The 13,666-nt window shown below is 40.9% G+C and overlaps 1 non-coding gene across 1 annotated transcript; it reads left to right on the top strand.

Annotated features, from left to right (window-relative positions):
- Positions 1-12,140: 12,140 nt before the first annotated feature.
- Positions 12,141-12,214, top strand: Trnat-ugu (transfer RNA threonine (anticodon UGU)). The gene has a single exon. It is a non-coding gene; the product is annotated as a tRNA-Thr (tRNA).
- Positions 12,215-13,666: the final 1,452 nt, after the last annotated feature.

The raw sequence follows: 13,666 nt of genomic DNA, 5'->3' as shown, positions 1-13,666 counted from the left end.
AGGTTGGTGTTTTTCCCCCGAGGTCAGCGTTTTCCCCCTGAGGTCGGCGTTTATTTACGAGGTCTGCGTTTTTGCCCCGAGGTCGGATCGGCGTTTTGTTTCCCGAGGTCTAGAAATCTATCGATATATTGAAAATCGAAAGTATTTTCATGTATATCGAACTATACTGATATGTCTTGCCATCTTGAAACATATATCCAACCACTAGATATCGTTATTCATCGAGTTAGCGATATATTTCGATATATTTCTTTCTTTCGTGAATCGATTTCTTAGAGGTCAGATTTGTATTGAGACATCCATACATTTCACATAATCGATTCATTTCGATATACCGATTTAATTCGAGGCACAAATTTATATGAAGAAGTCGATTTATTTCGATATATCTGTCTATACCCAGTAGTCAATGTATTTCGAGATATCGATTGATTTCGAAGTACGCCTTTATGTCGAGATATCGATTTATTTTGTTATACCGACACAATACGGATTGTCTATATATTTCCATGTATAGGTGTACTTCCAGAAGGCGGTTTTTTCGAGATATCGATATATTCTCAGATATCTCTATATCTCAAGTAGCCATAAATTTCTAGATATCGCTATTTTTAAATAAATCTTTATATGAGGTATCGATATATTTCGAGTTATCGATGTGTTTCTAGACTATGGATTATGTCGAGACCTCGAATTATTTTGAGATACCGATCCATTTTGTACGTCGAAATGGGTGTAGATTTCGATACATTTCGATATTTCGACTCATTTCGGTGTGTCGGTTGATATGGATGTGTCGATTTATATCGAGGTTGTGATTTATCTCTGGGTCTCGATTTATTTCGTGGTTTCGATTTATTTCGAGGTCGCGATTTATCTCGAGATGTTGATTTATTTCGAGGTGTCGATGTATTTCTAAGTGACGATATATTTCGACTTTACTTGTCGACTGCATCAGCTTAGAACCTATTTCGTACAGAGTGGTGCGACTGTATACCTCAGCACGCGACATTAATTGCCAGACGATAAATGTAAACGTTTCCGAGAGAAAAGCATCCATTCTGACGATTTCCCATTTCGTCATTAGGAAAACATATGTAGAAAACGTAAGGTTTTCTTCGCTTTTTACTACACATTAACACTCCTCGCATTTTCCGATGTGGTGTGGCTACCGGACCTCGGTCGTGCAAAATCGCAAGGTCCTATGTCAACTACAAGGCAGCAAATAAGGCCTATAATAGAATTTTCAATATTTAAAACAAGACAGACACTGCTCCTTACTTGTCAACTCCATCAACGTAAGCTTCTATTTCGTACAGAGTGGTGCGACTGCATACGTCAGCAGGCGACATTGATTGCCAGACGATGAATGTAAACGTTTCCGAGAGAAAAGCGTCCGATGTGACGAACTGGCACTACGTCAAACGAATGACGAAAACATTAGGTTTTCTTCGGTTTTTCTGACGCTCAAAGTGCTGCCAACTTTCACCCCCCCCCCTCCCCACCCCCTCCCCAGTCGTGGCGATCAGCTGGTGTGATAGAAATGGACACAGGAAAGTAATAACGTTCCATGAAATCCCATTCCAGGGACGTTCAAGGGTAAATGTTCCAGACGGTTTATTTCCATTAAGACACGCATTACTGGGCATCTACAATGCCACATCTGCCAGATCGTTTCTATTGTCAGCAGTGGAAAATAAAACTGTACTGAAGAAGCCATAGTGAGAGGCGGTTTTTGGTAGAGGAAATAATACGAATTCTCTAGCCACTGATAATGACGATCTAATGAGAATTCTGTTATTGTTTTGAAAGATGCATTTAAATATGCATTGAACGTAGCTCCAAATTATTTTGAGAATTATAATTGCGGTATGATGAATCCACATTGGAGATTTTGTAATGCTAAACATTTCGATCTGAGAATACCTTATGTGATAGAACGGCATTGACCTTGTGTGTCATTAGGGTAAATTTAATTTGCCGCCATTAACATAAAATTTGAAACTTCCTGGCAGATTAAAACTGTGTGCCCGACCGAGTCTCGAACTCGGGACCTTTGCCTTTCGCGGGCAAGTGTTCTACCATCTGAGCTACCGAAGCACGACTCACGCCCGGTACTCACAGCTTTCTTTCAGGAGTGCTAGTTCTGCAAGTTTCGCAGGAGAGCTTCTGTAAAGTTTGGAAGGTAGGAGAAGGATACTGGCAGAAGTAAGTTTCATATCAGCGCACACTCCGCTGCAGAGTGAAAATCTCATTCTGGAAACATAAAATTTATCTGCCATTAACGTAAAATCTATTTTTCAGCGCACTGTAATAAGGACTCACTTCAGATGTTTGGACAATTAAAGAGAACTCAAACCGTTATTTTAATAGTATTCGTAGGTCCAATGCAGCATTTACTGTGGACAGTCCCTGAGCCTAGACTGTCAGTTTTATGTAGGCAGCACTACTTTAAAAAAGCACTCCGTCTTCAGGCCACAAGTGGCCAATGAGGACCATCCGACCGCCACATCATCCTCACTGAGGGTGGAGGAGGAACTGGCTCTCCCACTCGTTGTGGTAGTTTCCTTTGACTGGAGTCGCTACTATTCGGTCGAGTAGTTCCTCAATTGGCATCGCAAGGCTGAGTGAAACCCGAAAAATGGCAACAGCGCATGGCGGCCCGGATGGTCACCCATCCAAGTGCCGACCTCGCATGACAGTGCTAAACTTCAGTGATCTGACCGGAACCGGTGTATCCACTGCGGCAAGGCCGTGGCCCCTACCACATTTACATGATATTTTTGATCGTAGATCAGGTCCGATGGCTCGAAAGAATGGACGTTTACCATGTTATGCACATTTATATTTTCACTTCGTCGAAACAGCTGGTCCAATTTCGACAACAGGTGATGGTAGGTATAATGATCGTGCCAAGCATCCCGTGTACATTAGTTGCACCCAAGTGTGTTGGCATCACAGCATTCGTGACATTTAAATTTGTTACTTCTTTGCTACTATATTCGCAATAAATTTCGCAGACAGTATCCGCATATGACGCTGAATGCACCTACAAAATTATATCATTGTGCGACACATGTTTCAGGAGATACGTCATAAAAACTCAGGACAAGGCATAGTACGGGAGTGGACGCAGTGCTGTAAATAAATGCCTGGTCAACGGCAAGCTTTTCCGCTAGTCATCTACAAAGATAAAAAGTCCCCAATATTGTCCACCAGCGTATTTTTCAAAAACCTTTATTTTGTCATCCATTATTTTCCTGTAAAAATCGATTATACCGTGTATCATTCTGTTTTTAAAAATCGTCTCTTATTGTCATCTCTTTTTATGTATTTTAAGCCATTTATCGCTTGTGTAACCTGTGGCTACAAGTCCATACCCTTTATGGGGGAATCGAAAAAGTGTGGGTCAATTTCTTCCTCATTTTTCGGAACTTCTGATAATAGTAAATCGTTGGCTTTTTGAGGGCGTGGTAGGTAGATACAAGAGATTAGTGTAAGATTAGAATTTGGGTCAGATACAGTGCCACGAACTTCTGTTTCTATCTGGCTAGCTTCAGAGTACTTCACCATCTACTAAGTGATGCGTTTGAATGTGAATGGTGTGTTCTGTGCTAAGTCTACCCTTTACTACACAGTGCTGTTCCTTCGATGCTATTAAAACCAGGATGTTATCAAAATATATGCACAGTGGCAGACTGGAGTCTGCAGAAATATTTCCAGTGGAGGGGAGTGCGGGAGGCGCGTCGGGGCTGGAGTGCATGATTCTGAAACTGGCACTGTGTGTACAAATCAGCTGGTCAGTTACGAGATGCAACAATCTGCAAGACCCTAACTCTATAAGCGCTACAACTGGTCAAAGCTAAGGTTTAGCAGTATTGTGGAGAAGTATTATCTGGAAGAGTATGAGTATACTGTAACGAATAAAAACTCTTTACTCCAGATTCCAGGGAGGGATGGGGGCGATGGGTGAAAGTGCCCCTTTGCCTCTCCTCCCCTCCCCACCTCCTCCCCACCCCCTCCCCCTCCCCCTCGGGGACGCCAATGGCTGGCCCGTTCATTTTGAGAAATCAGAGCTGCAGTAACCTTTCTGAGAAACTGTTCTAGATGTCCTTGGCGTCTATCTTACCACGCAGAAATACAGTGGGAATGTCGGTTATCGCTGAAACAACTGGTTTTCGGCTCACTTTAACCTAATTGTTAAAGCCCATCACAATTCCAGTTCTTGTAATAACCGATTTTCAGTCTTTTATTTACATTATTTCCTCTAGTAAACGTAGGAATCAAACAAAGATTTAAAAAATTTGACTTTCTCAGGTTCTTGATAAATGGAATCAACACGTTAAATTAAATACTTTTATGATGACCTGCAGCCGTCCAGAACGAAATTAGAATTATATTAATACCGTCAGCTGCTCAAGGGTGTCGATATATATCAACGGGGACAGGTGACAATGTGTGCCCCGTCATGGACTAAAGCCCGGGATCTCCTGCTTACATGGCAGACGCTCTGTCCATCTGAGCCACCGAGGGCACAGACGATAGAGTGACTGCAAGGACTATCTCGCGCACGCCTCCCGCGAGACTCACATGCTCACCTTGTATGTCCACACACTACATTCGTAGTGTCCCACACCACCACACTCATTACTCGTGGAAGACATTCTTACCAAGTCCCGTAACAGTTAGGGAAATACGTGTGCATCAACACAGAAGAAGGTCATGGCTGGTATTGCCAGAACCATATACTATATGGATATGGTGTCTGTTCTTTCGGACATAACTGAAATTAAATAGTCAAATAAAACTTTGTCCGCTGTTCGCTGCTTCTCTCAAAATATGGCGAGTGCTTCTGTACTACAGAAAACTGCCGGTATTCTCCTACTGATTTTAGTTTTTAGAAGCTCTGCTCAAAAATTATATTGTAATCGGTTATCACAACACTATGCGGGCGTTACGTATAGTCCAGCGATAAAGGGTGAAAACTTCGGCTGGAGAACTCTCTTTTTCGTTTTAATTTCTCTGTTTTCAAGGGCTACAAGCAGATAATGGCATACTACGTAGACACAGGCAGCAGATCAGGCACTTTCTATTTTTATCCCGAAAATTTTAACTTTTTTCCTTGTATGATGTCGCAAGTCGACCAAATGAACCATTGTGCTTCACTCGTACCGCATATCGTAAAATACTTCCTGACTTCCAGATGGTGCCATTCTGTGTTACAACTGACGTTCGACAACAGCGAGAAACTGCGTCCAGTCTCGCGCACTGCTTGTATAACAGGCACAATATTGTCTCGGCAATGCTGGACCAATCCATTTGTTGCTCTTTACTGTTAGCAGTGTTATTAAAGTGGCATACATCACTTTTCCCATTTTTTCTGTAATAACGCAGTATTTCAGAGCTATGGAAATCTTACGAATAAAAATTACTCGTCTTTTTTAAAAAAGGTTAACTTGAAAACGAAAAATTTTACTACGGCTGCTGTGGCTAATCGATATATCTGTTTTTACGTGGTTATCAGGAAAGAATAAAAAGATACTTGTTATAACCGAGAGCAAACAAATACCGAAAGACATAGATTATTCAGAACTAAAATACCCATATCGTTTTAACTGATCGGTTTTTCAATCTCTAAACTGCAGTGTCGCCATAGAAAAGTGTGTCGTTCCATCACTGTCCATAGCAACTTTGAGATATGTAAGTGCTTATGAGCAATATCGGCAAATAGAAACAGGAAGAGGTAATAAGCATCTGAGCGATAGAATTTATTTCCCGATCAGAAACGTCGAGTGACAGACAATACTAAATCACTGTAATAGAAATTATATGGAAAGCTGTGTAAAGGAAAATTTCCAGTTCTTTCGTGGATTCCAAAATTGAAGCAAATTCAGGGACATCAAGGTGACATAGTCTTATACGGATAGTATTCCATGACTAACGTAATTGGCCCACATACGGCTAATATTACACGACTAACGTAATTTACCTGAAATAATTTACAAACATGTTACTATAACATTCGCTACTACCCATTACGCTAATTCACCTGCAGCCATTAAGCGCAAGCGCAGATCTCAGTTATGATACGTGCGCCATCCAAAAATTTATCAAGGTAGTAACTCAACACAACTACAAACGATCATTGTGTGCAAAATAAATAGAACACCTCATAAGAAGAACATGACGGGTTTGAATCATTCCCACCGCAAAGGATGAAAAATTCACGCTCGCACACAAGACCACTTGATAACTCACCAAAAATTCAGATTAGTTTTAGCTTCGGTGACAATCGCCTTTTTTACATTTTCCCCGTAAACTAGATAATTATGAAACGTTAGCAACTACTCTAAAATATCTACGGCAACGGCCTTGCCCCGGAGGTTGCATCGGTTCACGTGAGATCACCGAAGTTAAGTGCGTTGTCGGGCGTGGTCGGCACTTGAATGGGTGGTCATCCAGGCCGCTATGCGCTCTTGCCATTTTTCGGGGTGCACTCAGCCTCGTGGTGCCAATCGAGGAGCTACTCGACCGAATAGTAGCGGCTCCGGTCAAAGAAAACCACCATAACGACTGGGAGAGCAGTGTGCTGACCCCACGCCCCTCCAGTTCGCATCCTCCACGGATGATGACACAGCGGTCGGATGGTCCCGTCTCAGTAGGCCACTCGTGGCCTGAAGACGGAGTGCTTACAAAGCAACTACTCTCCAGTGCATGGCCGTACTACTGAGACCTTGATGCCTGGCAGCAACAACAGATGGCAGCACACGAGGTTGGCTTACGCCTACTGCCGAATTTTGCGATCTGTCGTAAGCCTGCGTTAGCACGTGGGGCTTTCCGTCTTAAGTGCAAGCATATCCATTGCGTGTTCTGCCGCGCGACTTGAGTGGAATGTTTCATTATTTCTGAAATTTTATAGAAATGTTTTTCGTTGTATATCCTCTCCATCGGTACTGAATTTACTGTAAAATTACTTGCTCACTTTTCGGAACTTCCGTTCATGGTAAATCGATACTATTTGAAGCCGTGGTAGACACGAGTCTAGTGTGCTTCACCTTCAGCACCTTCTGTGTCAGTCTCGATTCCTATGTCGCTGATTTCACAACGAACAGTTCGTTGTCTACTGAGTATACTGTCTGTTGCAGGACACTATCCCTCCTACACTGCAAGGGGGAGACACAGGAAATGATAGGATTTTTTAAACATGTAGCTATTAAGGTAATTTTGAAGCTAGGCATACGAAAATTTGTATCTGGTTTCTAGGTCAGAAATAAAGAAATATGTGTTCCATTATTATTGGGAATGAAGTGAAATAGAGGGTGAACATTTTATTTTGGGATAAATAATTATGGAAGAACTATGAAAGTACTTTTAAGGCTACATCTACGAAAATTGGTATTTGACTTCAAGGTTACAAATAAGAAAATACGTGTTGTTGGTGTTTTTGGAAGTTCAACCCCTAAGGGGATGAAATAGAGTGAGCTGGTGCGTTTCTGGCGCCAGTTTCCATCGATCGTTGTTTAGATCTTTGAGTCGCGGTCCAGAGGACACTGCTCCCTAAGCGACTGTAGTAGTTCTCTGCACGGCCCCACATCGGGCTTACCGCGCTTACACTGGACACAGTTGCCAACAAATCGCCTGACATCGCGATATAGGTTGGGCCAAAACATGTGTTCCCGAACTCGGTTCTAGGTCTTGTATAACGCCAAATGACCCCCGACCACCGAATCGTGGATATATCATGCTAACTCGTTCCTGTGGAATACAGACCTTCACTTCACCACGGTTGTCTCCCCCTTTACACAAGAGCCTCCCCCCCCCCCCCTCCCCCGAAGGCAACAGCCAGTAAGGACGTCGCCATCCGCCTACTGCTGCCTATTCCGTCCACACCTGGGGTCCTCAGCCTGTTTGCCGGCTGAGTCGCAGAAGAAACTGGGTGTCTCGGAGAGACTCTCCCGCGAACATACGGCTAAGAGCGTCGCCAATTCATTGTCTCTGCCCCTAATATGACGAACCTGGAGATAAATCTTGTCATCTTAACTTCGGCATGACTTTTAGCGAACTTATTAATCAAACTTTAAGGGCTGGCACTGGCCAAGTAACTCACGGAGGCTCATTTGTTTCATTTCAGTTGTAATGCTCACCTGTTCTCCAGATAAGGTTGTGTAGTATATTTCTCAGAAAACTCTCTACCCTTGATGTGTGTTGTGTTAGAGATAATTGGCAGCGGTCGACGCAAGCATACTGGGAGCACAGCACCACGGGGGCAGAGAGATATTTAAGGCCATATCCTCTCCTTTACATCTTCGGTTATGTTGTCACTTTTGCGTGATTCCATCTTTCCGGTGGAGAACTATAGCATCCAAAGTTCAATTGCATTGCCAAGTTGAGTATATTTCTATGTCACTCCCTGTCTCGTGGATCTCTCGTATTGATTTGAATCCTTGGTCTGCTCGCGTCTATCGCCAATTCACACGAAATATTGAAGCAACCTTATTTTAAGGGTATTGTCATATGGTCATGTTCTAGTTGTAATCATTCTAAGAATATTGTTGATTAATCAACTGAGTAAGTAAATTTGAAGGTCGGTTTGGTCAAAATTAAAGCACCTCCTTAATTGCTTTAATCATTTCTATATAGTTTTGTTTAGAAAAGTTGGCTAGCCAAACGTTAAAAAAATCTGTGTTCTTAGGCTTAATCTGTTTCTCTGCTGATTGGAAGTAATGAGAGTTCTGCTGCGCATTCTGTGGACATTTGTACTATTTAAGTAAAGCCTTACCTAAGTATATTTACCTAGTCATATCCAAATTTGAAGTTTAACGGGTCTTGTTCCACGTAAGAAATTTATTTATTATTTGTTCAACTGATCTGGCCTTATAAGGCAATCTCTTGTATTTTTGTGATTGTGGTTTTATAATGCTTTTGATTGTAATAAAATATGTAGCAACTACAACGGATTACTATTGTGATTTTGGTGTGTCACTACGACAATCCCATTACATAGAGGATGAAATGTTTCATGAAATATTTAATTATGAAAGCATTTTTAAAGCTAAATATATTTAAACCTGAATTTGGCTTCTTGGTTGAAGTAAAAATAAAAAAAATTACATGTCTCACTGCTTTTGATACATTCAATTCATAAGGAGTTGAAATATAGGATAACATGTTTTATGAAAATAATTCAGTGTGAAAGAATTTTTAAAGCTAAATCTATGAAAATTCTGTTATTGAAAATTACGTGTTTCACTGTGTTTGAAACTACAACCTCTAAGGAGGTGCGATAGGGGCACATGTATTCACTCACTCATCGCCTTCCAACCCAACCTGCAAAGTATACAGACTTGAAATTTGATGAAGGTGTAAATATTACGCTGAAAGCACCATTTAAGAAGAGATTTTTCGAAATTTTACTCCTAAGGGGGTGACATACGGGTTGAAAGGTTTTTTTAAAAAAATATGTCCCTATGTCACTGTTGAAGCTAGAACTACAAAACTACGAAAATTGACATTGCGTTTCTCAGCCAGAAACAAAAAAAACAGGTTTTTATCATTTTCCAAAATTCTTCCCTTGGGGGAATAAAATAATTAGTGAAGGTTTTTTGAAAATAAATCATTATTAAAGAACTACTAAAGCATTTTTAAAGCTACATCTATGAAAATAGGTATTTGACTTCTCAGTTGGATGTAAAAAAATGTGTTTCATTGCTTTTGGAAATTTAACTCATTAATAGCGTGAAATAGGGGATGAAAAGTTTTATGAAATATTTCACTATGAAAGCATTTTTAGAATTAAATGGATTAAGATTTGAATTTGGCTCCTTGGTTCTAAATAGAATACATGTTTAATTGTTTTTGAAAACCTAACTTCTAAAGGATGTGAGATGTTTCTGAAAATGGTTCATTATGAAAGCATTACTAAATATATCTGACAATTCGTATTCGGCTCCTCTGTTAGAATTTTTAAAAACTATGTGTTTCAGTGGTTTTGGAACTTCGATACTAAGGGGATAAAATTTTAATGAAATATTTATTGCGTTATATTAAAATATTTTAAATCTGCATCTATGAAAACTGGTATTTCACTTCTCAATTATATAAAAGAAATATGTGTTGCGGAATGAAAGATTCTATGGAGATATCACCACAAGAATACAAACGGCTTGATTAACAAAATCCTTCGACTCCAGGTGTCGGCATTGCTTTTTGGTCATTCAGTAAAAGACCATGCTTCAAAGGCGTTAAGTTTAGAAATTGTTGCAGTTTATAAAAGACATAAAAAACTATTAAAGGAAAAAATTCGTTGCAGACCATAAACGGTCTATGCAAGTAAAGAAGCGGATGATAAGCTAGCTCTTTATGCAAATGAGTTGGTCAGTTTAAGTTCCGAGACATGTCATGCAGCAGAAAACAAATCCTATAGTTGCTACCATTGGCTAAAGTAAAAGTTTTGCAGAATCACGGGAAATCACTTCTGCAAGTGGCTGAGAATCTCGTAATGAATAAAAATTCTGTACCATCCTTCTTTCCCTATAGCAAAATAAAAAAAACCGAAAGAAAAAAAACCTAGAGAAATTTCCGCTGTGAAACTATTTGCGAACAAGAAAACGGCCCTTGAAATTTAACGCTTCAAAGTTTTAGGCCCTGCTCATTCCGGATATTGATTAGGAACTGTTAATCCACATGTGAAACCTGAGTACATAATCCCTGTGACATTTTATCAACGGTGTTCCATAGGGACAGGTTCTCATTCAAAAAGTTCGAAAATTCAATTTCTTTGTAGTTGCATTTTTTTTAAAGGTGTACTTGTCCAGACTCTTGGAACGGAAAGGTTTTTTTTTTTTTTTTGTTTAATCCGTGCTTTACAAAAGTTTCTACAGCCCATTGTTTGAAGCAGTGTCACAACTGCCATGAGCCGCGCGGGGTATCCGCCATGTCTCAAACGCCTTGTCACGGTTCGCGCGGCTCCCCCCGTTGGAGGTTCGAGTCCTCCCTCGGCATCGTTGTGTGTGTTTGTTGTCCTTAGCATAAGTTAATGTAAGTAGTGTGTAAGCATAGGAACTGATGGTTCAAATGGCTCTGAGCACTATGGGACTTAACATCTGAGGTCATCAGTCCTCTAGAACTTAGAACGACTTAAACCTAAGTAACCTAGGGACATCACACACATCCATGCTCGAGGCAGGATTTGAACCTGCGACCGTAGCGGTCGCGCGGCTCCCGACTGAAGCGCCTAGATCCGCGCGGTCACATAGGCCGGTCTATCATGTATTCTAGAGAAGCTGCCCGGTCGTCAGTGGCGCTTGTTCTTGCGAGAACAGTTACTATCTTCACATATATGGTTAAACGCTACCCAGCCATTGACCTTCGTCTGTGCGAATGCGCACAAGTTGCCCGAAATCTTACGGGAATCGTCACATTAGTGTGGGCCAGTATTGAGTGGATGGGCAAATACCTATTACATACATTACGTTTGTGGATTGTGGACGGTTGGGAATGTGAGTCTCACAGGAAGCGTGCAAGGGATTGAAACGTCCCCTTAGAAAAATAATACTAGACTGTGCTTAAACTGACACACAATATTTTTAGCGCAACGCAATCTGACTTCCAAAATACCTACGAAAGAATGGCCCTGATTAACATAAACCTATACGTTTCACAAATCACTTACCTCACAAAAATCTTCGTTACTCAAGCTACTGCAATACAGCGAGCGCCACTACTGCCAGCTAAATAAAAGATTCAAACTACTGAAGGCACTAACTACTGATAGGCATAGTTAGCAAATGAAAGATTTTAATAGAGAACAAACAGTGTATTTACCTTAATAGTCAAAATATATATGGTAGTTCATGACATCCAGTCTTACAAATTACAAAACTCCGCCATTTCTCTCCTCACATCCACCACTGCTGGCGGCTCGCCTCCAACTGCGCAACGCTACGCGCTGTTAGCATCCAGCTGCCGCTGCCCAACACTACAATGGCAAGTATTACAACAATGCCAAACAGCCACCGACTGCACACGGTACAGCCAGTGATTTTCATACAGAGCGCTACGTGGCGGCGGCGTTACCAATAAAAAGAACTTAAACAGCCTACTTACAGGATAAATGCCTGCAGTCGCGGTATTCATCTGTATCCTCGGTGGCTCAAATGGATAGAGCGTCTGCCATGTAAGCAGGAGATCCCGGGTTCGAGTCCCGGTCGGGGCACACATTTTCAGCTGTCCCCATCGAAGTATATCAACAACACCTGTCGGCAGCTGAGGGTTTCAATTAACTATCAATTGTGAAGGGGATTCGAAGAACCCTTTGCCAGGCACTTAAATGTGATTTGCAGAGTATCCATATAGATGTAGATCAAAGCTCGTCCCGTGACGCACGTGCACAAAATGATTCATACTGCACAATGCATGCAAACATACTCGCCGAAAACACTGCCGAATAACGAGTGCTGCATATCCAGGTTAGACAGATCGGCTTTTCCTGCCAAGAAGAACAGGGAGTTGCTATCTAGGAACAATTCCAGCTAGAGGAAGGGTTGATAAGTGCTCCTTGGATTGCACACAAAACGTAAATAACGAAATGCATTTTTGGTAAAAATTGTCAAAACATAATCCTGTGCACCCGTATTGCATTAGCCGTTTTGAATATTGAAAATCTAACAGCAGATTCGTGTTCAGCGACATTAAAAATATATATGTAACACTCAGTTCATGCAAATCGAAGTAATAATATAACTAAAAGGTTTCCCTAGACATTAAACTTTTTTTTTTTTTTTTTTTTTTTTTTTTTGGAGAAACGATTTTCTCAGAACGGCATGCAGCATTAACTAAAAATGGTTCAATCTCTTAACTTCTACCTCTGACACAGAAAAGTAAACACTTTTCTTAGGAGCTTGTACCTATAATATATGACATTGATTAATATTAACTAATTTTTGTGAAGGCATAAGGAGTGAAATAAACCCCCAAAAAATTGAACTCAAAGTTCGAATTAGCACCGTATCGTTAAATTTATGGTTGTTTCATTGTGGTTAGGTATGCGCTCCCATAAATTTTATGTAATATCGACTGATGTTTTCCATTTTTAATTTCAGAGAAGTAATTTAGTATCAACTGATGTTATCCATTTTTGATTTCAGGTAACATCTGAGGGGACACACTGCACGCAGTCTGCGTGATCAAATCATAATTGCGGGCGCCATTTTTTTTTACTGAAAATCTAAAATAAAGCTCATAGTATGATCACTCGTAATTCCCAAACAGATCCTTCAAATGTATTTTCATTGTCTCAAAAAAAATTTACCATTTTTTGCTCATTTGAATGAGAACCTGGCAGTAACGCCGGAATATAGTCACGAGATTTTTTTCGGAGACGCTGTACGTTCGCGAGAAGAATTTCGTTCTGCGCGTGTCGATGGACATTCCACAGATATTACTGTGTGTGTGTGTGTGTGTGTGTGTGTGTGTGTGTGTGTGTGTGTGTGTGTGTGTGTGTACTCAGTGGTGCCATTCGAGTGTACATCTTTGCATAGTTTTCCTTTGACGACGTAAACAGTGTTCGGCTCAGTTGCTAACTGGCCAGTGAGTGGTTCCGAAGGTGTCGGATGTGCGGTGCGTTCTGTCTGCTAGGACAACAGACTGGCGTGGTGCGATGGCAGAA

The sequence above is a fragment of the Schistocerca gregaria genome, chromosome 3, assembly GCF_023897955.1.
Source record: "Schistocerca gregaria isolate iqSchGreg1 chromosome 3, iqSchGreg1.2, whole genome shotgun sequence".
In the NCBI taxonomy this organism is placed as follows: Eukaryota; Metazoa; Arthropoda; class Insecta; order Orthoptera; family Acrididae; genus Schistocerca; species Schistocerca gregaria.
This window is presented reverse-complemented; position numbering and strand designations above follow the sequence as displayed.